At 37.5% G+C, this 21,049-nt stretch overlaps 1 protein-coding gene across 4 annotated transcripts in view; it reads left to right on the top strand.

The window, feature by feature from the left end:
• The first annotated feature begins 9,538 nt into the window (after positions 1–9,538).
• Positions 9,539–21,049, top strand: part of TRPS1 (transcriptional repressor GATA binding 1) — a 280,066-nt gene continuing 268,555 nt past the window's right edge. For 3 of the 4 annotated variants that reach the window (XM_081326199.1, XM_081326200.1, XM_081326197.1), the window contains exon 1: positions 9,539–9,693. The gene's annotated coding sequence lies outside the window, so the exon portion shown is untranslated. The remainder of the gene's footprint in view (positions 9,694–21,049) is intronic. The other variant, XM_081326198.1, reaches the window with a different exon arrangement.

Here is a 21,049-nt window from a genome sequence, read left to right as displayed (position 1 = left end):
GATGTAGGCAGTACATGAAACCACACCCTTTTCCACGCAGAAAAACCTCTCTCCAGGGAACTGATCCATGTTGGCCAAAAGGTTGGGAGCTACTGCTATAGCTTATTAACTATTCTCAACCTATTTTACTTTATAGATATTTAATACATCCCACCCTGCCAACAAAAGTGCGTATAGTCAAGGCTATGGTCTTCCCAGTTGCAATGTATGGCAGTGAAAGTTGGACCATAAGAAAGGCTGAGCGCCAAAGAATTGAAGCCTTTGAACTATGGTGCTGGAGAAGACTCCTGCGAGTCCCTTGGACTGCAAGGCAATCAAGCCGGTCAGTCCTAGAGGAGATCAACCCTGACTGCTCTTTAGAAGGCCAGATCCTGAAGTTGAAACTCAAATACTTTGGCCACCTAACGAGAAGGAAGGACTCACTGGAGAAGAGCCTAATGCTGGGAAAGGTTGAGGACAATAGAAGAAGGGGACGACAGAGAATGAGGTGGCTGGATGGAGTCACTGAAGCAGTAGGCGTGAGCCTAAATGGACTCCAGAAGATGGTAGAGGACAGGAACGCCTGGAGGAATGTTGTCCATGGGGTCACGATGGGTCAGACACAACTTCGCAACTAACAACAACACAACCCACTAAATGTTTGGCCATATACAAATGAATGATGGAAGAAAAGAAGAGAAATATTTTTCTATTTTTAAATGTCTGACTACTGCATTAGGAATTCGTGGGAGAAAATGAAGAAATTAGCTAAGAAACCTAGGTCAGTTTCTATAGCCATCTTTCTAAACCCAACCCTTGATTTGTTGACTTCAGGTGCTGTGGACAAAGCTAAGAAGACAAATTCAATCCAAAAATTCATTAATGTTGTTTGTAGAAAGGATATTTTACATGTAATACATTAGGTCACAATATCTTAAGTTCTCCTTGCATGAGGCCATCTCCACTGAACACAGTGGTACATATTTGAGCAAATAAGCCCAGAATCATATCCTTCTTTAAGAGGCACTCCTACTCCCACATTCTTGGAACAAAATCATAGAAGGAGGCCTCTTAACAAACTTGGTTTGGACTGCAGTGTAAATGCATTCAGGACATATCTACCAAGAGAGAGAAGCGGTTTTTTTTTTTTAGCTTCACAGAAACTTTGTGAGGTACACTTTAGGAAAAGTGACTCATTGTCAAAACAGGCAAGGGAGAAACGGAGTTGGCAATAGGAAGACTGATGAAATAAGTAAGTCCAAATAACTTTCTGGCTCACTATATATTTATGAATTACATATACTGTATATGCAAAGTTTTGAAGTCAGTGTAAGTAGTTTTGTCTGGTTTTTAACTGCCTCTCACTTCTGCATAGCCCAGGAAGTAGTTTAAAGACTACACATTTTTCTTGCTATTTCCCCAGTACTTAACTTGTGAACTATTATGTGTTTATTCTTAAATAATAATAAGAGAACAAAAAGGAAGCTACCTAAGAGCTACTTTAAATTTGTATATTTTGGTCCTTAAAAATAGCCTCTTGGCCTTGAAATATGCTGGAGAAAAACTGGGTGAAAGTTGGGCTTCATGACTGCCAATACACTTCTGACCCTTATATTCTATCCCACAAGCTCCAGATATCATGAACAAGGAGAAAGGATTATATGAATTGCAATCCAAGCTATGAGATTCATGGCCCCTCTTTGTGGACCATAAATCATGTTTGTACAGCTAAGTCTTCGACTTATGACCAATCATTAAGTGAAAAAGGATTTAAGACCTGGTTTCGAAGTTTTGAAATTGTCCCATTCCTCCACCGCACTGCAGTCTTATAACCACATTTTGGTACTTGGCAACTGGCCTGCATTTACAACTGTTTGCAGAACCCTTGCAGAACCTGGAGATTAAGTAACTAAGATTTATGATGGCTTTGCTGAACACTGATGTTTGCTTTCGGTTTCAGGCAAAAAAACAGCCAATAGAGAACAGGGGTTCACTTAGTGACTGTGGCATTCACTTAATGACCACTGCAAAAAATGTAAAAAAAACAGATATAGTCACTTGCTGATCTGCTTTACAACTGTCATGACTTACGATCATAAATGCCAGCTCAATTATGGTTCTAAGTATAAGACTATCTATAAAGGCAAAAACACATTTCTATGGATTAAAGAAGAAGAAGAAGAAGAAGAAGAAGAAGAAGAAGAGTGGGTGATGCAACAATTTGGATTTAGCAAATTGTCTTAGATGATGGCATCTTTGACCTAATTCTACACTGTATTATATTAGGCTGGCTGAGAGAGACTATAATTTTATAAAAATCCTGCAACATTGTCCAAATGGCACTGCTGTCTGCATTTGAACTTGGCATTTTTTTTATTATAAACCATGTCTTTCAACTAGTAGATTGGATATGTAAGGCCAGAATGCATTTTTTTTAAAAAAAAAAGAAAAAGTGCTGAATAAGGACCACACAGTGTGAATAATCCTTTGAGAGCCAGTTTGGTATGGTGGTTAAGGAACCGGATTAAAAACTGGAAGACCATGAATTTTAACTCTCTCTTAGGCATAGAAGCCAGCTAGGTGACCTGGGCCAGCCAGTCTCTTTCAGCCCAGCACACCTCAAAAAGTGTTGGAGAAAATAAAATAGGAGAAAGGAAAGGAGTGTTAGTATGCCATGTTCAGTTGTTTAATTTATGAATAGCAAGGGAAGGGAAGGGAAGGGAAGGGAAGGGAAGGGAAGGGAAGGGAAGGGAAGGGAAGGGAAGGGAAGGGAAGGGAAGGGAAGGGAAGGGCCTTTCCTAAGAGCCATGGTGGTGCAGCATTGCAGGCTAACAGTTTACTGGCAGGAGTTCGATTCTGACCACCTCAAGGTTGACTCAGCCTTCGTTCTTCCAAGGTCAATAAAATTAGGACCCAGCTTTTTGGGGGCAATACGCTGACTCTGTAAACTGCTTCAAGCACTATTGCTATTAGGAAAGGAAAGGAAAGGAAAGGAAAGGAAAGGAAAGGAAAGGAAAGGAAAGGAAAGGAAAGGAAAGGAAAGGAAAGGAAAGGAAAGGAAAGGAAGAGAAAGAAAGGAAGGAAGGAAGGAAAGAAGAAAGAAAGAGCTAGAGGAAATTGCTAGAGCCAGCAGTAACTGTAGAGGATTTCCAAGGGCCTTCAAGCCCCATTTGATTATTAAAGCAGCATCCGTGCAATTCTTTCAGCCTCACTCAGTGTTTTAGAGGATGAAGCAGCTTATGGATCCATTCCAGAAGGCGGCTTTCAATAGAGCTGTCAAATATTATAATCTGAGTACTTAGAAAAAATCACGGTTAAAAAGAACAAAGCAGCAGCAACAGGCAGAAAAGACAGGAGTAACTAATATTATAACAGACATATTGTGCATTTTCAAGTTCTCGGTTAAATTTTTGAAATTAAAGGCCCAGGACAAGCCTCCAAAACTTCGTGAGTTTAACACACAGGTTTCATTTATACCAGTGTTTTTCTTTTTTTTTTAAATAGGATTTTAATTTAAACTCTCAAAAAAGAAGAAAAAACCAAATAGAAACTAATGAAAAGTAGAGAGGAGAAAAAAAGTAACAGAAAGAAAAAAGTGCAAGAAGGAAAAAAAAGTTGAAGAAAAATAGAAAATAAGAGAAGATATAAAGAAATGGGTTCCAGTATTTTTCACAGCAGTTATTAGTACAATTATATTTTAATAAGTTAGTTTATCTACCTTAGCAAGATCTGACAACCATCACCAACCATTTCTCCATTGTGGCTAGTGTTAAATCTTTCCATCTTTGTGCATATAATAAACTTACTGCAGTGCTCATATATTATAATAATCTTCCATAACTTTTTTTTCTCACTGTTCTGGCATCATTTGTTTGCTAATCTTTAAAATCCTCTCTATCAAAGTATATATTAAAATCCAAAACCTTTAAGATTTTTTTTACATATACACAAAGCTTGTTAAAATATCCCTTCATGTTGTTCACATTTGCAATATATATTTGAATGGTGTCATATACCGATACATCATTTTATAAAAACTCTCTTTAAGATCAAAATACAACATACATTTCAGCCCCTTTAACCATATTTTTCCCTTTGAGCCATCTGTATAAAATATAACAAAATTCTTAACCCACTTTATTATGTATTATTTAACCTGTTCTTCCTGTTTCAAATTTCAACAGTTGATACAATTTAGCAACTACATGTTCATCATCAGTACACAATTGTACTGTACTTCAAAATGGGTCTTTGTGCTTAAAAATAAATCTTTTTTGGCTAATTTGAATCCTTCTGGTAGCTATAAACAGGAAAATCATTAAAAACTATGCCCTTCTGTTATGAAACACTCTCTTGATTTAATTTTAATTTTCCCTTGAAGGTTTTTCCAATAATTTTCAACATGCCAACTATTTATTTGCTGTTTCTCTTCTATGATATACTTGACCTGAGGTCCCTAAAGGTGTTTTGGGCTACAACTGAGTTTATATCTATTACATATTCTCAATATGGCAGATCTAAGAAAACAATTCTTGAAATATATGTTAACTTTCTCATACCATAAATATCCATGCCATCCAAACCTCAGGTCATGATCGTCTATCTCTAAAAGTCTCTTGTTTCTCAGAAACATTTTTTTTTCATCCAGGCCAAACAACAAGCACTGAAATACAATTTCAAATCTGGTGAACCCAACCCTCCTCTTTCATTTGCATCTTGAAGATGAACTAAGCCAGGTTGGCTGGGGAATTATGGAAGTTGCACACATCTTAAAAGTTGTCAAATTTGAAATACACTGATTTACATTATCAACAATAATATGTAAATTTCCATACAATAAGTTTTTAAAATCCTGATCCAAAGAGGACCTTGAGACTTTCTCTAGTTTCATGGCATTAAAGTTTCTTCAATCTCAAAAAGTAGTAATAGGAAAGCTCATCTAAAGATTGTTTCTTATGAAATCTCAATAAAAAAGAAATATCTTTCACTGCAAAATGGAACTGGAAAATCTGATGGGTATGTGGTATATGAACCAGTGATTTTATTTTGTAATCTTGTCAAACATTGGCTAACAAATTCTCAAGGCCATTATAACACCACATCAGAATAGAGATTACTAAAAAAAATCTGGATAAATATTCACAATTCTTTGGGGAAAAGGGGATGCTTGTTTTGACCTCAAAATGCCCTTGAAGATAATTTATGTTGGACAAAGGCTTCCTTATACCTCTTATCTTGGTAACTTTGGAGAGTAATAAGACATAAATGTTGTTGATGTGTCTACAAATGTAAGAAATGTTTCAAGAGTGATGGATGTCAGTCTTACTAGCTTTTGGGGAGAAAGGCAATTTATGACATGTTAAGGATAAACGGTTGGATTATATTTCTGAAAAACATGTTCCATCAGGTAAAATCATTGTGATTATAGGCTCTAGTAGTTTAAGTAAGGAAGTTATGCGCTAAAAGGTTGAAATTGTAAAACACATATGCTTGTACTTAACTGCTAATCCTTCTCTGTATCTATGTTGAATAAACTACAAGAAGATGAGAGAGAGAGGGGGGAAAAATCTCCTCCTTGGCATTCAACAATAAAGAGCATAATGGCATGTTGTTTCATCTTCATAAACAAAGACTGCGGCACTGTTTTCTTTCAAAATGAACCATACTGGTCTTTCTATTCTGTATTCACTGGAGAATTCAATTTAAAATATTGACTAATTTAATTGGTTTCAATGGGAAGAAAGTACACATCAGGAACTGAAATGTGTTTAAATTTGGCTGGCCTGCACCTTGATTTCATATTTTCACGTCACCCCCTTTTTTTCCACTGTGGAAATATGCATCTTAGCTTGAATGATGTTTACAGTCTGTAACAGTTACCCATGTCTTTTGAAATTCCTGTGGCAGACAACATTTTGTGGGTAAATTTGTTTCAAAGAAAGCACATGTTTTGGTACCTTAAAATAAAATAAAATAGATGTATTTATTACTACTGGTGCAATGTACTGTATATCAAAAGTTACAGTCAAGCACTTACTTACATGAGTTCATCAAGTAGTTGGAAAATTGTTTTGCAGGATGAAAAATTGACACACAATATCCTTTATGGCGCTAGATATCATGCCAATGAAAAGCATGTACCAAAATCTTCAGGATGAGGTTAAAAAAAATGTCTCTGTGTTACTTAATGAAAAAAAAAATTTTTTGAATAACAGTTTTGTTCTTGCCTTTTATAAATTCTTCATGGATCTTTTGAAGGATAACTTCAGCTATTCACATTCTTGTGATTTGCTTTATTTTATTTTAAACTGTTTTGTAGTTTTTGAGATTCTTTTCTAAATATTAATGTTTTCACAGAATATTTTCTGTTGGAAAATACAAGGCAGACTTGCATTACCATATATGAAATAAACAGTGAGGGGGATAAACATTTCTCTTTACCATTTTTCAGTTCCACTTGTACCGTATGGCCAATTGTTTGTGAGTAGATAAAATGACTTATTCAAGCAGGATTTTTTAAGAGTTGGAAAAAAATGCATAATTTTAGAATGTTTATGCTCATCATAGGTCTATTCGCCCACAGGTGTAAGCCTTATACGATAACCTGAAGGGAATAATATTTGAAGAACAGAAAAATACGGCAAACACAGCTTTCTTATTTCAAAACTACCTTGTGAAAACTTTGAACTTGCAGAAAACAGGAGAGCGTTCATTGCTTTAAATGTGCAATATTAGTAATGTCAGAGTCACGTAATGAGTAATCATCTTGTTCTGATCTTTCCATTGAAATGCTGGCTGGCAAACTTTTCTGACACATTAGTCCTGTAGACATCCCCTCCGCCTGTGCCCCCCATCCCCCCACCCACAAAAAAACCTTAAGGAATTTCATGACATCTGCCTTCATATGGTTGAATTCAACAGAAGGTTTATCAGATCAACTGTCTTGTAAGTTGGGCTTTAAATTACCTAGAAAACAAGATGGTGTTTAGTTAAGCTAAGCGGTCTGAAAAACCTTATGTGTGGAAAAAGCAGTTCCAGCATTCATTTATGTAAATTATTCCAGACATTGACTCTGTCTAAAATTTTTCCAGCAATTGGATTTACAGCTTAATAAAATAAAATGTGGAGCTCTCCCTTCCCCAAAGAGCCCTTTTATTTCATAATAGCAATGTACTACAGTAAATTACTCTGTCATTAAAAATGCAAATAGTCCTTAGTAACCGACTTTAAATTTTATCACAGATTTTAGTGCTACTTTCCTTTCCTTTCCTGAATGAATTTCTGGAGATGGGGTATTTAATCAGGCCTTTACATCTTATTCAATTAATGGTTCTCTTTTCCCTCGTTAACCAGCATGACATTCCTTTGACAAGCCGACTACATTTTATTTACATTACTTGCCTGTGGATTATTGCATCTGTACAAAGATGTACATATCCAGGCAAACCTCACACAAGATTTACGTGATTTGGGCCGATGGAAGGATAGTCAACACATACAAACCCCAGCGCATGAAAGATTAATATCCCTAGCAAACCTTTCTCTTTCTATTGCAAATTAACCTTTCGAGTTACCAAGTTGAAATACTTTTGTAAAGGAGAATATATATTCTGCGTACACTATTCTGCTTCCCTCCTCCTGCCAGCCACCCATGATTTACACCTTTTTAAAGAAAATATAGTAAACAAAATCCAACCTACTTGGGGAGAAATAACTTTTATGTCTAAGGCTTACAAGCGTTTTCATACTTGGTGGGTTGACTTGAAAAAGGAGCAACAAATAACAAGCACCTGAAATTAGTTCAAAATACATGACGGGGAAAACATATTTTGCAAATCATATTATTTTAGCCCCCACCCCATATGTGCTCTAAACATTTATGTCTCTTTAAAATACGTATCACAAAGTGTTTTTTTTCCACAATTTCTCCTGAGATCTGAAGCAGATACTTCACCACTGATCAAATTTGATGTAGGGATTTTGACTTTTGCTGATTAGAAACTGTTGGAGTAAACAGACCAAGGGTTCTACAAAGCTTTCCATAAATATAACTGGAGTCCATCAATCTCTGGCAGGGTCGTTGTGATTTATAACCATGTATGTGATCACCCCCTTCAGGGCTTCAGGCTTCGCTCTGCCTTTCATGTAGGGTCTCACTTAGCATTCCATTAAAAGAAATGATCTAATATTGAACAAAACAAACTCCATCACCCCTTGCAAAGATCCAAGCAAACCAACAACCCCCCCCCCAAGTTTGGCTTTCAGACCCTTCCAGCGTTAGGCAAAAGGGTGACCCTGGTCCATAGGCATTTTCTTGCCGACTTTCCTTTGGGAGATCCATTTTGATCGCAGCGCAAGGCCACATGGGAGGAGAGCCATGGGCTCCCACATCCCTTTGGATGCTGCTGGGAAGACAAACCCAGACAACTGCTACACCACCCATCCGAACAGGGTGGGAAAGTAAGTCCCTGGAGAAGATGCCCTAGAAAACTCCGGGGCTTCTTTTCTCTCAACAGGCGCGACAGGACGGAGCAGCAGGAGAGAAACCAGCCATGATTAAAGGCGGAGCCATCGCTTTGGAGCACATGCCTCGCATGCAAGGCGCTCCCGTTGCCCCGCTTCGAGACGAGACCCCCCCCTTTCCCCGCTGTCCGGGGCCCGCCGAAGGCAAGCGCTGCGACTCAGCCCCGGCTTCAAACTTCCTGCGCCAAGGCAGAAAACGCCGCGGCTCCCTTTGCCAAAGCGATGGGAAACGAGGGGGGGGGGAGAAAGAAGGCGCACAGGAACTCCCCAGCAAAGGCCGGCCGGCCGGCCGTCCCCCAACATCTCCGCCGCTCCCACCCGTTCGCCCGGCCGGCCTTAGGGGCCGGCAGAGCGGGGTGACCAGAGCCTCGTCGCCTCTCACGTCCCGGGGGGGGGAGAAGAGGGGAAAGCAGGAGAAATAGGACGGGGGAGGGAAGGAGGAGGCGACTCAGCAGCAACAACAGCAGCAGCAGCGGCAGCAGCGAGAGCGGCCGAGCCGGAGAAGGAGGAGCCTTGGCCGCTCCGGAGGGCCGGGCTAAGGCCGTCGGCGGCCACAGGGGGACGCCTGCACTGTCTCTTTAAGGGCTCTCCGGCTGGGGTGGCGCTTTCTCTCGCTCGCTCGCTCAGGCTCCCTTTGATATTAATAGTGTTGGTATCTCGAAACTGACGTCATGGTCGAAGACGGAGGTCCTGACAAGCGATAACACTTGTGATAAAGCGCGGAGCTCGGGCGCAGCCTCCCTTTCGGCCCGCTTGTTTGTTCCACGCCGAGCCCGGCGCTTCCCCCGCTCTTTCCTAAGCTAGAGCCGGGTTCCCCCCTCGCGCTTCCCCCTGGCTCTCTCTCTCTCCCCCCCCCGCCATCCTCGAGGGGCGAGGAGGAGGAAGGGGAGCCGGGAAGGTAGACCTTTCTTGTCTCTCCCCTCCCTCCCTCCCTCCCCCTCAGCTCCTTAACCCTTTCTTCTTCCTCCTCCTCCTCCTCCTCCTCCTCCTTTCCTCCTCCTCTCTCTCCTCCTTCCTTCCTTCCCTCTCTCTCTCCCCCCCACCTCCTCCCTCCCCACCTCTTCCAAAATAATCCAAGATCAACTCTTGTTGCAAACAACAGAAAGACGGTTCATGGCGCAAGCGACGGTGCCACCATCTTTCCAGGCGCTGCGACCATTATTGCTCGTATTATTGCTGATTAATCAACAGGTAAGCCGGACCGCTGCTGCGGCCGCCCCGCCGGGCCGGTGGTGTGTGTGTGTGGGGGGGGGTGTCGCGTGGTGTGGACATGCCGGGGGGGGGGAGAAAGAAGAGGAGGAGGGGCCGGCCAGCTCCAGAGCCGGAACGGTGTTGGATAGATGCGTGTGTGCCTGCGTGTGTGTCTGTGTGTGTGTGCGCGCGGGGGGGGGGTTGAGATGGAGGGGGTGCGCGGATCTTTTCCGGCTTCTGCTCTTCGCTGCGTGGTGGTGACGCGGGTGGCTGGTGGGTTCCGACGTTTCGCTGCTCGCGGCGTGCGCGCCCGCGAAGGGCTGAGAGAGAGAGAGAGGAGAGGGGCAGGGTGTTTGGGAAAGAGGGGCCCGGGTAGCTGGGTGCGAGTCCTTTCCCGGCCCCTCGTAAAGCAGACGTTTGGGGGCTCAGCTTCAAAAGGGGCGCCCCGCTTTCCCTTCTGACCTCCCCCCCTTTGCCCGAACGGGCTTTTGTGATGAACTCGTGTGTCGATGCCTTGGAAAATTGGCGTCTTGGAAATTTGCAAGTAGCCCGCTTCAGGCGAGTCAGCAAAGGTCAAGTTCAGCAGCCGGGGAGAACCGTAAGGGAAGCCCTTCCCTTCGCCCCCCTCCCATTTTCTCCTCCTCTTCCCCCCCCCCCCCACAACGAGAAAGGAACTTCTTCTCTAGCTGTGGCTTTGCTAATTCCCCTCCTCCCCTCGAGTGTTGCACTGCTTTGGTTTTAATTCCCCTCCATCAGGAAAGGAGAGGTGCCCAGGTTTTCCCCTTCCCTTCTTTATTTTGCTGGATGATGATTCTTCTTCTTCTTTTTTTAAAGACAGTTTGGCCAGTCTTGGCCTAAGACTCCCCCCTTCCCCCCCACCCCGTGCCTGTCTCCCCAAAGTTAGCTCCTTCTCGCCTTGATTTTTTTTTTTTACATGGGATTTGCAAAAATAAAGCCGGACTTCAGAAGGATGATGCCACATGCAAAGTAGTAAGTCTTCCCTTGTACTCCCCAGTTTAAGATGTTTGAGAATACTTGGATTCTGTCTGCAACTTTCGAGAGAGATAGAGTGAGGAGAAAGCATCACGGCGAGGGGGAAAAAAAATAAAACAAAACAGGAGATGATGAATATGGAATAAAGTGTGCACTGATGAGATGGGGGAGAGGAAAATGTTTATTTGCTAGCTCTTTTTCCGCCAGGAATAGGACTGGATGGTGATTCCATATTTTAAAGAAGTTTTTCTTGAAAAGTTTTTTTAAAGACTTGGGACTCCCTTGCTCAGTCCCTTCGATTTGTCCTAAGCTACTTTGTGTATTTTTTTTCCTACTGATCACTCATATTTGCTAATAAAGAGGACAGATTTCTCTTCCCCCCCCCATCAGAATGAATGGAGAAGTGCAAACTTCCTAGCAATTGAAGAAGAAAAGATGATAGTAAGTTTTGATAAACAGCGAGAAAGCTGGTGGGCTGATGTGTTATTAAAATCCCCAAGAAGGGGTTTTTCTTTTGGTGAGGGTGCTTTCAGACTTGACACTTTGTACCCCATGGGTCTCTTTCCCCACCTCCTCTTCTCTGATCTTTTCCTTTGATCCTAGGAGAATGTTTGCTAGATCTCAATAGCATTTTTAAGTTGATGGGTGCTGTTTGGTGAGGAGGCTTCCCCTTTAACGATATATGTGGGCTCCCTTTGTTATTATTCTGGTAAACAGGGTGCTTTCAAGGGTGTGGGGGGAGAAGTTATATTTATACATGTACACGTTATATGCGTACACTATTTTCCTTTCCTTTGGCAGATGTCAAACTTCTGAATTCCATGGATTTGAAAAGATTGATAGAAAGAGAAAAGTCAAGGAACAAGTGATGGGGAGTAAATCAGAGAAAGATCTCATAAAGATTTGCTTTATCGTTCTGATTGACAGCTGAGAAATTTTGGAAAGTTGAAAAAAATATTGTGTGTGTGTATGTGTGATGGGGGAGCAGAATACAAAATTGGAAGAAAACATAGTTAAGAAAAAGACTGTGTCTGTGTCAGTGTCTAGCACTTTCCTGAATACCATACCAAGTAACTTGTTGTAGTAAACAATCCCCCACTCAGAATGGCTGGAAAAAAGTTGGAGAGCTTTTGATAAACCTTTGGCACAATATTGATATTAATAGGGTTGACATTTTAATTTGTTTTATCTCCCCTCCTCCCATTTCATACACATTAAAAAGGAATCTCCCAACTATTGCATTTGGAATAGTTTATGCATTATTCTTCTGTTCTACGTGACTTGAAAAATATCGTAAGAATTGAAATATTGGTGAAGTAGAAAAAATCAAAAGGTCAAGTTACCACGTAAAGTGCAAATGAGTGATAAAGTTTTATTAGAGAAAACAATAAAAATGTACAGTATAGTTTCCTGAACAGAAGGCAGTCCTTGTCCTCATGTTTGCAATATGTCTGTTAGGTAAGAAAACCCTTTCAAATATTTCACGAACTTGACGTATTAAAAATCATTTTTTTTAAAAAAACCCTTTAAACTTTGTTTTTGCTAAGTCTTCTGGCTCATGCAAATAAACTCTCATGAGCACACCAACTATTTCCTGTAAATCGTGATGCTGACAAAACGGTCTGGAAATGCTATCAACGATTTGTAAGGGTTTTTTTTTATGACTGGTAGTGAAAGTTTGTTACAAACTTGCTAACACATACAAATGGAATATTTTAGCCCCTTCCCCTCCCCCCCTGTAAAAAAAAACACAGAGGGGCCATTATGTTCTTTTAAAAAGGTATAACACCAGTTAAATTGTGGATTATGCATTTACCAGAGAGAGAGAGGCGCTTGTGCAGCTGCTTAACTTCATCTAAACCCTAAAAAAAAAATCTCTCGCACCATATGCACAATTTAAATTTGCATGATGCAATTTAGAGATGGAATTTTGTTCCTTTATGGCTGGGCTGTTTCTTAAATGTGTGGGAGAGGAATGAAGAAGATAAATACATTTTTATCAGTTAGGATTCTATAAAGATATAACTTAAAGCCTATAAATGTCCTCTTAGTTTTTCCAGCTTCCAATTCTTTGATTTAGGACGGGAGGTCAGGTTCTTTTGTGAAGCCTTTGATTTCAAACAAGTATGTTTTCATTTCTGGAATTCAAGCAAGCCGCACTATGAAATTCTTCCTAGGACTTAGAGTTTTCTATGAATTAGAGTAGGCTTGAGATATAAGGCCTTGCGCCACTTTAGTCAGGAATTTTTGAATTAGTTTTTAAATGCATAAAATACGCAATGCCTTTTTGAGATCTTTGCGAATAGCATAGTACATCCTTTATAAACGACAAAGAGCCAGCTTTTATGGGTGCACATATGTGTTTAGATGCACACAGCGTATATCTTTGTATTTTTTCTCTCTCTATATATAAAACATCTGATTTATCAATTTATAATATAGGACTAAGCGTATCGACTCAAAAGTCGTCCTGCATTTACTGATGTACTCTTCTGTAGGCAGAGTATTGCAGCCTTAACTAATCTTTTATGGTGCTGTACGTTTGTGGAATATGTGTGCGTATATACTGTATGTCCATATAGAGCATTTCTACACTAAAGTCCTGTTCATAAAAAATGTAAAAACAGCTTTCTTTGTAAAAGGATTTCTTCTGGTAGTTCTTCATTGGATGTCAGCATTCAGACCATATTTTATTTTCCACGGAGACAGACAGGCTTCGGGAATGCCTTAATATTTTTCAAACATTAAGGTCAGATGAACTAATTACTTCTTGCTGTTAAGGTATCTTGAGATAGTCAGGGGTAAATTATTCTTTTGCAGTTAGGAATCTGAAAAGTTAATAATTCCAGAAACTGGCTCACTTGGGGAAAATATTTATTAATGGTTTTTAATATTACCATTAAGCTTGCTCCTATAGTAAAAGCTTTAAAAATTGTGTACATTTCAATAGATATTGCGATATTAATATCTGACAGGAATCAAAAGTATACCTTTCTTCAAACACAATCAGATCTTACCTGTACGATGCTGGCAGTGCTGATTGTCATAATGGTTTATGAGTCACACAACACTGTTATAAAGTAAAATAATTAGGGAAGTTAACGATAAAATATTTTTACTCCGTCCAATTTCAATTTTTGAAAAAAAAGTCTATAAAAGTGAAATAAAATTTATTGTGATACGCTTGGAACGCAAACAACCTAGAAACTTGTGGGCTATAACGCTAGGAAAATTTAGGTGTTTGGAGAATGTAATAAATGGATTATTTTTTTTTAAAAAAATACAAATCATCTTTCACATTAGTTTGGAATCAGTGTATTAACTTTAGATCTTGCTATATTGTAAAGTTTGAAGTTTTGCATACTATTTCAGTAAATACAAAGAGCCAGCCATTCCATTATACTGATCAAGGTCCCTGTAGGTATTCGTCTTTATTTAATTTTGTTTCCTCAAGAAAAGTAGTGCAAATTTGTATGTCTTGGGGCTTTTGTTTAAATTTTCTGTCCAAAATATTACATCTTACATTACAAAATGTAATTGATTAAAACCAGGCCTGTACATTTTTGAAAGAGGTGTAGAAAATTGTTGAATACCAATATTTTTTGAGGTGGCTAAGTTAAGAATGTTTTGCATAATTTGTAATCTTTGGGGTGTCTATTGGTTGATTCAATTTCACCTGATTATTCACCTCTTTTTGCAAACTTCATTGATATTCTCTTCTATTAGTATCTTTTCAGAGATATTGGTGAAAATTTTTATTTGAGAATAAAAGCTTCTTTAATATTTGACTTTTCATTTCCTATTTGAATAACTTATTAAAAACAGGCTCCCAAATAAATATATCCATTATTAATACTATACCGTTCAGATTAGTTCACCCTATTAGAGAATCAGAAGAATACTTTAGGATTATAGTATTGATTAAATCCTAAAAAGAAATTTTTTAAAAAATTAATTATCAATCATTATTGAGTCTTGGAAAAGGTGGAAACTGCTATTGTCCCATTTGCCTGTGTGTTGATTTTTTTTAAAAAAAACCATTTAAAAAAACCTGTGTATGTTTTCAACTTCCTCCTTATATATTGTTGCAACAGAATTATGATTTAGATTTGACAGTAAAATCTCCACCCAAATATATTCTATTTTGGTAGTTTCATCACTGTTGTCAATGAAGGATAGTAAAGAAAATCAACTGGTCTTATCATACTTTTGTGAACAGTAATAAATGTTTTCTTTTCAAAATGATAGTTGTACCTTTAAATTTTAGCCAATTTGCCTCAAAACGTCAGCATTAATTAATTACACAATAATACATATATAGAGGTTTTCTCCTAGTTTATAGTGCAGATTAAATGAAAATTATTTCAGGTAAACATTGGAATTTTTTTTTAACCTGAATATATTCGAGATACATCTGAATGCAGAAAAAAACATAAATATACAGATTGGAACATTCTTCTGAGTAAACACATATAGGCTTGTGGTGCAAATCCTAGCAATCTATTACCGATCTCATCTCAAACCAATTTATTATCAGTAAAAAAAAATCTCAAACCTGAATACTCTTTATAATAATTCTGAAGTGTCTTGATCTGGGTAGATTCAACAAAAATTCAATATACTTTAATCGATTGGCAATTACGTTTTTAGCGAATACCTTATAGTCAGTTTTTTTTAAAAAAATAAAGTTGTTTTTACAATAATGTATAGAAATATCTTCAAAGAAAACTTTACCCATCTTTGGTGGGGTGCATTATGCTGGCTTACAGCGTTATCTCAGACATTTTATTGTTCATTATTTAAAATGATACCTGTGCTATGATAGTTGCAAAATATATGGCCCGGCGCCCCATTTTTAGAACTGGACTGTGTTCTATGCAAACCAGTCATGGAGAAGGGCTGTGATGGGATAGTTAGAAAGTCCTTACTTATCTGAAAATATTCTATTTTAATACCCTCTCTCCCCTGCTTCTAACTCATATGCTTCAGTTAATTGGGCTTATCATATCATAATTGCTGGCAGTTTGCAATATCTATACGGTAGCTGTCCACTGAGTTAAGATTAAAATATTGTAAATGTGGTTTTATATATTTCTCAGTAACAATAGCCGTGGAAAGCTTGTGCTGTTTAGAATGATGCTATGTAAATTCTCATAACTTTCTAATTGAACTTGTAAATGTGATAGACTATGTATTGCTCCAGCCTTAAGAAATACCAATCAATGTTTCTAAGAAGAAAGCACACAAACACACTTTATGAGATGTGTGGGATTTTATGGATTTATTATTTCATTCTAAAAAGAGCTTTCTATATTAAATGATTCATTGAAGCACCTTGGTGCAGTTAGTTAAAATATATTCAAACCTTTTATTTTTATCTTCACACAAACACACACACTCATTCTGACACAAACACACAATTTCTTCCTGTAGAAGAAATTGTTCTCCTTCTAAATGCAGAACTACTACTTTCCTTGATATGTAAAACATTTCCCCCCTCATGAAACATTTCTATATTTTCTTGAAAAATGTGGCATGCACTTTTTATAAACCTGGCAATCAACCCTGTAGAAGAGGGGTAGACACCTTCCTTGGTGGCTTTATTTATACAGAAGGAAACTTTTGCTCGCTCTCATTCTTTTGGTCTTTTCCCCTTGTTTTCTTTAAGCCGACTGACGTAATGCCAAACTTTGCTTTAACAGAACAGACAGAAGTAATTGGTAGCATTTAACTTTTAATAATGTTCAAGATTTGTTTTAGTGGCCTAACTGCTATTTTGTTTAAAGAAAACTGGAGAAAAACTGGGCTTGAAGCCCGAAGAAAGACCTTGTTGGTGCAGTTATTTTTAATTCTTGTTATTATTATTTTTTAAAAAATGCTTTCCTGATGAGCTTTGCTGTAGTTCTCCAAATACACTTTTGTGACTATCAGTGCATTTCAGGTTATGACAACATAATCTACTTAGAAAAAAAAGGAGAGCAAAGTCTCCCCGCAAAGTTTTTAAAATACATTATTCTTGTTTTTTCCTCCTCCTAAATCTAAGAATTGATAAGTAATTGGATTAGTCATTTCTTACTCTTGACCAACTGAAATGCCTCTTTTAAAACAAAATATATTTTTGCACCTGTTAATGCAAGTTAAAAAAAATGTAAACAGAACCGGGGTGGGGGGAGCATTACAAAGAGAAAGGACCATTCAATTTCCCATCAGCCAAACACAATTAATATAAATGCATTAATTCTTCCTTTTTCCTCTTCTTTGTTCCAGTCCCACTCCACTCATTAGTAAACCTCTTCACCATGCAAAGCTGATGCTTTCTGAGAAGGAGAATACACAGCCCTTTGAAATACACTGCATTTAATTGGATTAGTCCGTATAAACCCAAACCATTTTCAAATACAGTATTTATGATATGTTGTACAGTTAGACTTTTCACACCGACAGAAACATCTGTCTGTACCCAGATTAGACAAGAGACAACATGGTGAAGCTGAGGTTGGTGCGACTACATATGTTGGCAAACCTGAGTTATCTGTCAAAGGGCAAGTCAGTTTCTGCCAGTTTTTCCTTCCTTCAGGGAGGTGCTCCACCCAATCAAAGGGACCCCACCCAGAGTAGAAAACTATAATTCAGTGGCACCACTCTTTCAAATGTCAGCTCACCCTACGCTTCCCTACACTTAACTTGTCTCAGTCTTTACTTTCATTTCAACATCATTCTATTCGAGAACTTTTTTTTCATCTCCAGACAATGTTTCTCTAATTTTCATTTAGAGGGATAACTTCTTTTGGGGCTAATGCTCTACCTTTAAGTTCCATGGGTGAATGCAGTTTCAGATATTTTTAGAAAGTCTTTTCAACTGTAATTTTAGGTTATATTATAAAAGAATATTATTAAGGCCATTTAATTTTATTATAAAAGCTAAAAACATAGTGAAAGGTTTTCTAATTTTTGGTTCATGCACTCGCATCAAAAGTTGTAAAAGCATGAAATCATGCTTATGATTTAGGATTCTCTCTTCTTTGAAGATTATGGGAAAGATCTGTTTAATCCTGGTATTTAATGTCGATTGATATATAGATCAAGTTGTATATAAAATATTGTTTAATCTTTAATATGTGTGTATTGTGTGTATGTGATATGTGTGTGTGTGTGTGTGTGTATGAATCTAAATCTGCAGGTATTACTCTTACTTGATTTAATTTTATTCAGTTTTTCAAATGTAGAAATAGTCTAATTCCCAAAATTAGAGATAATGTAGCATTTCTGATTTAATCCATTGATAGACTAGATTATAAATACAGGTTTTAGTAAAATTGAATGGGTGTTCTTCTGACTATATTCAGTTTTGAGAGTGATTGCTTTCTCCCATTTTGAAAATAACATAAATTATCCACCTTTCCAAGTAAAAATTCAGTGAGAAATCATGAAAAAAAAGCTTGTGCAAAAGATACAGAATAAGAAAGCTGTTCTCTTCTCGGGGTTGATATTTTATTTGTGAGGCTCAAAAATCTCTAAGTGAAAGATGATGTAAAAAGTTCATCAGTAGAACTTAAGTTCCTGTACAAGATTTACTTAAATGCTGTGTTTCAGTTTTGCCTCAAACCATTTGAAACCTCCTCTGGATCCAAGAATCTACCATTTCTGGGTTCCTGAGAGATTAAGTATGACAGTTTGTATTATATAATGAACAGCAGTATTGTTTGAACAAAGGTAGCATATTTTGATTTGCGTACATATTTTCCTCTGGCAGTTGGCAATAGTATTGCTCTAAAGTGAAGGGTTTAAATATCCCTTGGTTTGAAACATATAGTACAGACGCTAGTGTGGTTTTTAAATCATAGGACTTTTCCTATATTGTGTGAATATACAGTATTATATGTAAACAGAGTACAATGTAAATTTCTTTCTCTCATACCTACATACCTACACTATTATAGGTTTCATATCTACCTATTCACAGTTTTAACAATGATCCCTAAATTTAATTTCAGTATTAGTTTCGTATTTCGTGTTTTGATGAAAATAGCAAGTGTAGAATGAATATATCAAAACTTAAACTTTCCAGTTGGTGGCACGGTTACTGAAAGTATTGAAATGTAGTTTTGCTTTTCTCATCAAGGTTTCAGAATTATTATTAGCAACTGTGGCAGCTTGTTATCCACCCTAACACAATATTATTTAACATTTGTTTAAATATATGATTTTCACACCACCAGAGCCACACAGAGTTGGTAAACACGTAGACAGAGATGAGTTGTGAGAAAAAAAAAAACCTCAAGAGAAGTTGTACATGCTTGTGTGCTTATATGTTTGGTGTCAAAACCAGATTAGTTTAACACATAGGACATTATTTAGATTTAAATAGCCTTAACCAATCACTTTTTAAAATAGGTAAACATATTTCCCCTTGTTGACCTCTTTAGACAAAAATCTGAGAAGAGTGATGAGATTTCTATTGCCCTGAAGGTCAGATAACGTTGACTCTATTGGGGAAATAGGAGAGTGAATTCCTGAATGAATAGCTCTCTTGGAAAGCAAATTCTCCAGATGTTCAGATTGCTGTAGCACAGCTTCTTCTGGATATCAGCCAGAGATCTTCTTTTGTCAAAGGCAACATCGCAAAGAGCTTGCATTATTGTCATTGCTGTTTGAACTAACTGTAGAGTGGTCCTTATAATATTGTGCTATAATTTGCCATATTCTTTATTTTGTTGTTTTGAGTTACTTGAATACCCATGGGACTTTAAAAATGTTGCTATATGAAAATAAATGAAAACAAAAGATATAGGTTTCTAAATTATCCAGTATAATATAACATTCCATAGTTCTACTGTGAAATCTCTAGTAACTTAAGTGTTGATTTTGACAATTTCGAATGTAGTATTGCATGCATAAATAAAATGCCCAGTGCATATCAATGGGTGTGTCTTTTTTTGTATGAGTTGGGATTTGTGTTGATATCCTTCTTTAGGTATTTTAGGTAAGCATTATAGTGTTTTGATGCAAGCAATAATTTGAAGGATTTATGAAATTTATACTTGGCAGCCAAAAACACTGAAAAAATAATTTGCTTGACAAAATAAATTTGTAATGCGTTATCCGAATTTGCTTACAATTTGTTTAATCCAAACTTTTTGACTCAGCCAGTTTCGGTGAGAGTCTTATTAAAATACCTGCTTTTAATGGTCAATGAATAATTGACTGTGAATCTAAGTCAGATTTAAACAGGCCATGTGATATATACTTTCACATAACTTTGCTTCTTCCATTAAATTGAGAAACATCAAATTATGTAATGTGAATGTGTGTGCTTTGTGTCTGTGTGTGGATCCGCACATGCAAAGAGAGAGAGAGAGATGACACGTACTGCAGTGTGAAAAGCAATCAGTGAATAACACATAATACTTGAACATTTGGGAGATACATTTTTTTCTCTTCTAAGAACTCTGCTGTAATAGGTACTGAGTAAGAATCCTGTAAATCTTTATTGGTGTGAAAGCCAGACAGAAACATACAGAGTGAAACTCATTTTATTATTGTCTAAATGAGCAAAAATGAGCTAAGTATTTTATTTTAAATGTTAGGTAGTAAAAAACTTTTTGATTAACAAAAAAAGTTATACTTTCGTCCAATCCTTCTCCCTTTTCTGTCATTCTTTCCTGTGTTCCTGTGTTTTTCTGGTATGTGGAATGATAGATAGATGCATCTTTTCTAAAAAATATATGCAAATTAGGTTCCCTAATTTGAACCTCTTTTAAAAAACAGAAAACACTAATTTTGCTCTGTCATACTTCAAAATGAGGGTATCATGATGGTGGCCACAGTGGTATGATCAAAGCTCAGCCTGTTTTTTTTATGTGTCAATGTTTTTTTCCATGATGTAATGAAAGTTTTGACTCAAATAGTATTTACGGCTACCTTTGTAAAATCATTCAGAATAGGATGTCTGTTGGCATGGAAAAGTTGAGAAAATTTTCAGGGAGTTTAGGTTTTATTCAATGCTTTTACTGTATAGCTGTTTGTGAAAACAGGATACACCAATAAATAATGGCTTTGATGTTTATGTTTGAGTTGACTGCCTAAATTGTTTGATGAAGAACAGAACATTGAAATGTTTGATGAAACAGTTGGGTATGGAGAAAATAAATAATTCAGTATTGCAAGGTGATACAGATATTTTTCATGTAGTTTCATATATTTCATGTATTGTGACTCATTAATGAAATAATTTCTTTGCTAAAGATTCAAAACTTCATATCACATATTTACCTGAAAGTTGATCCCGTTGGTTTAAAGTAGTTTTTATTTTTTTGTAACTCTGCATTCAACCCAGTCTTTTGATTAGACAGATTTTACATGA

This window comes from Vipera berus, assembly GCF_964194415.1.
Source record: "Vipera berus genome assembly, chromosome: 3".
NCBI lineage: Eukaryota > Metazoa > Chordata > Lepidosauria > Squamata > Viperidae > Vipera > Vipera berus.
This window is presented reverse-complemented; position numbering and strand designations above follow the sequence as displayed.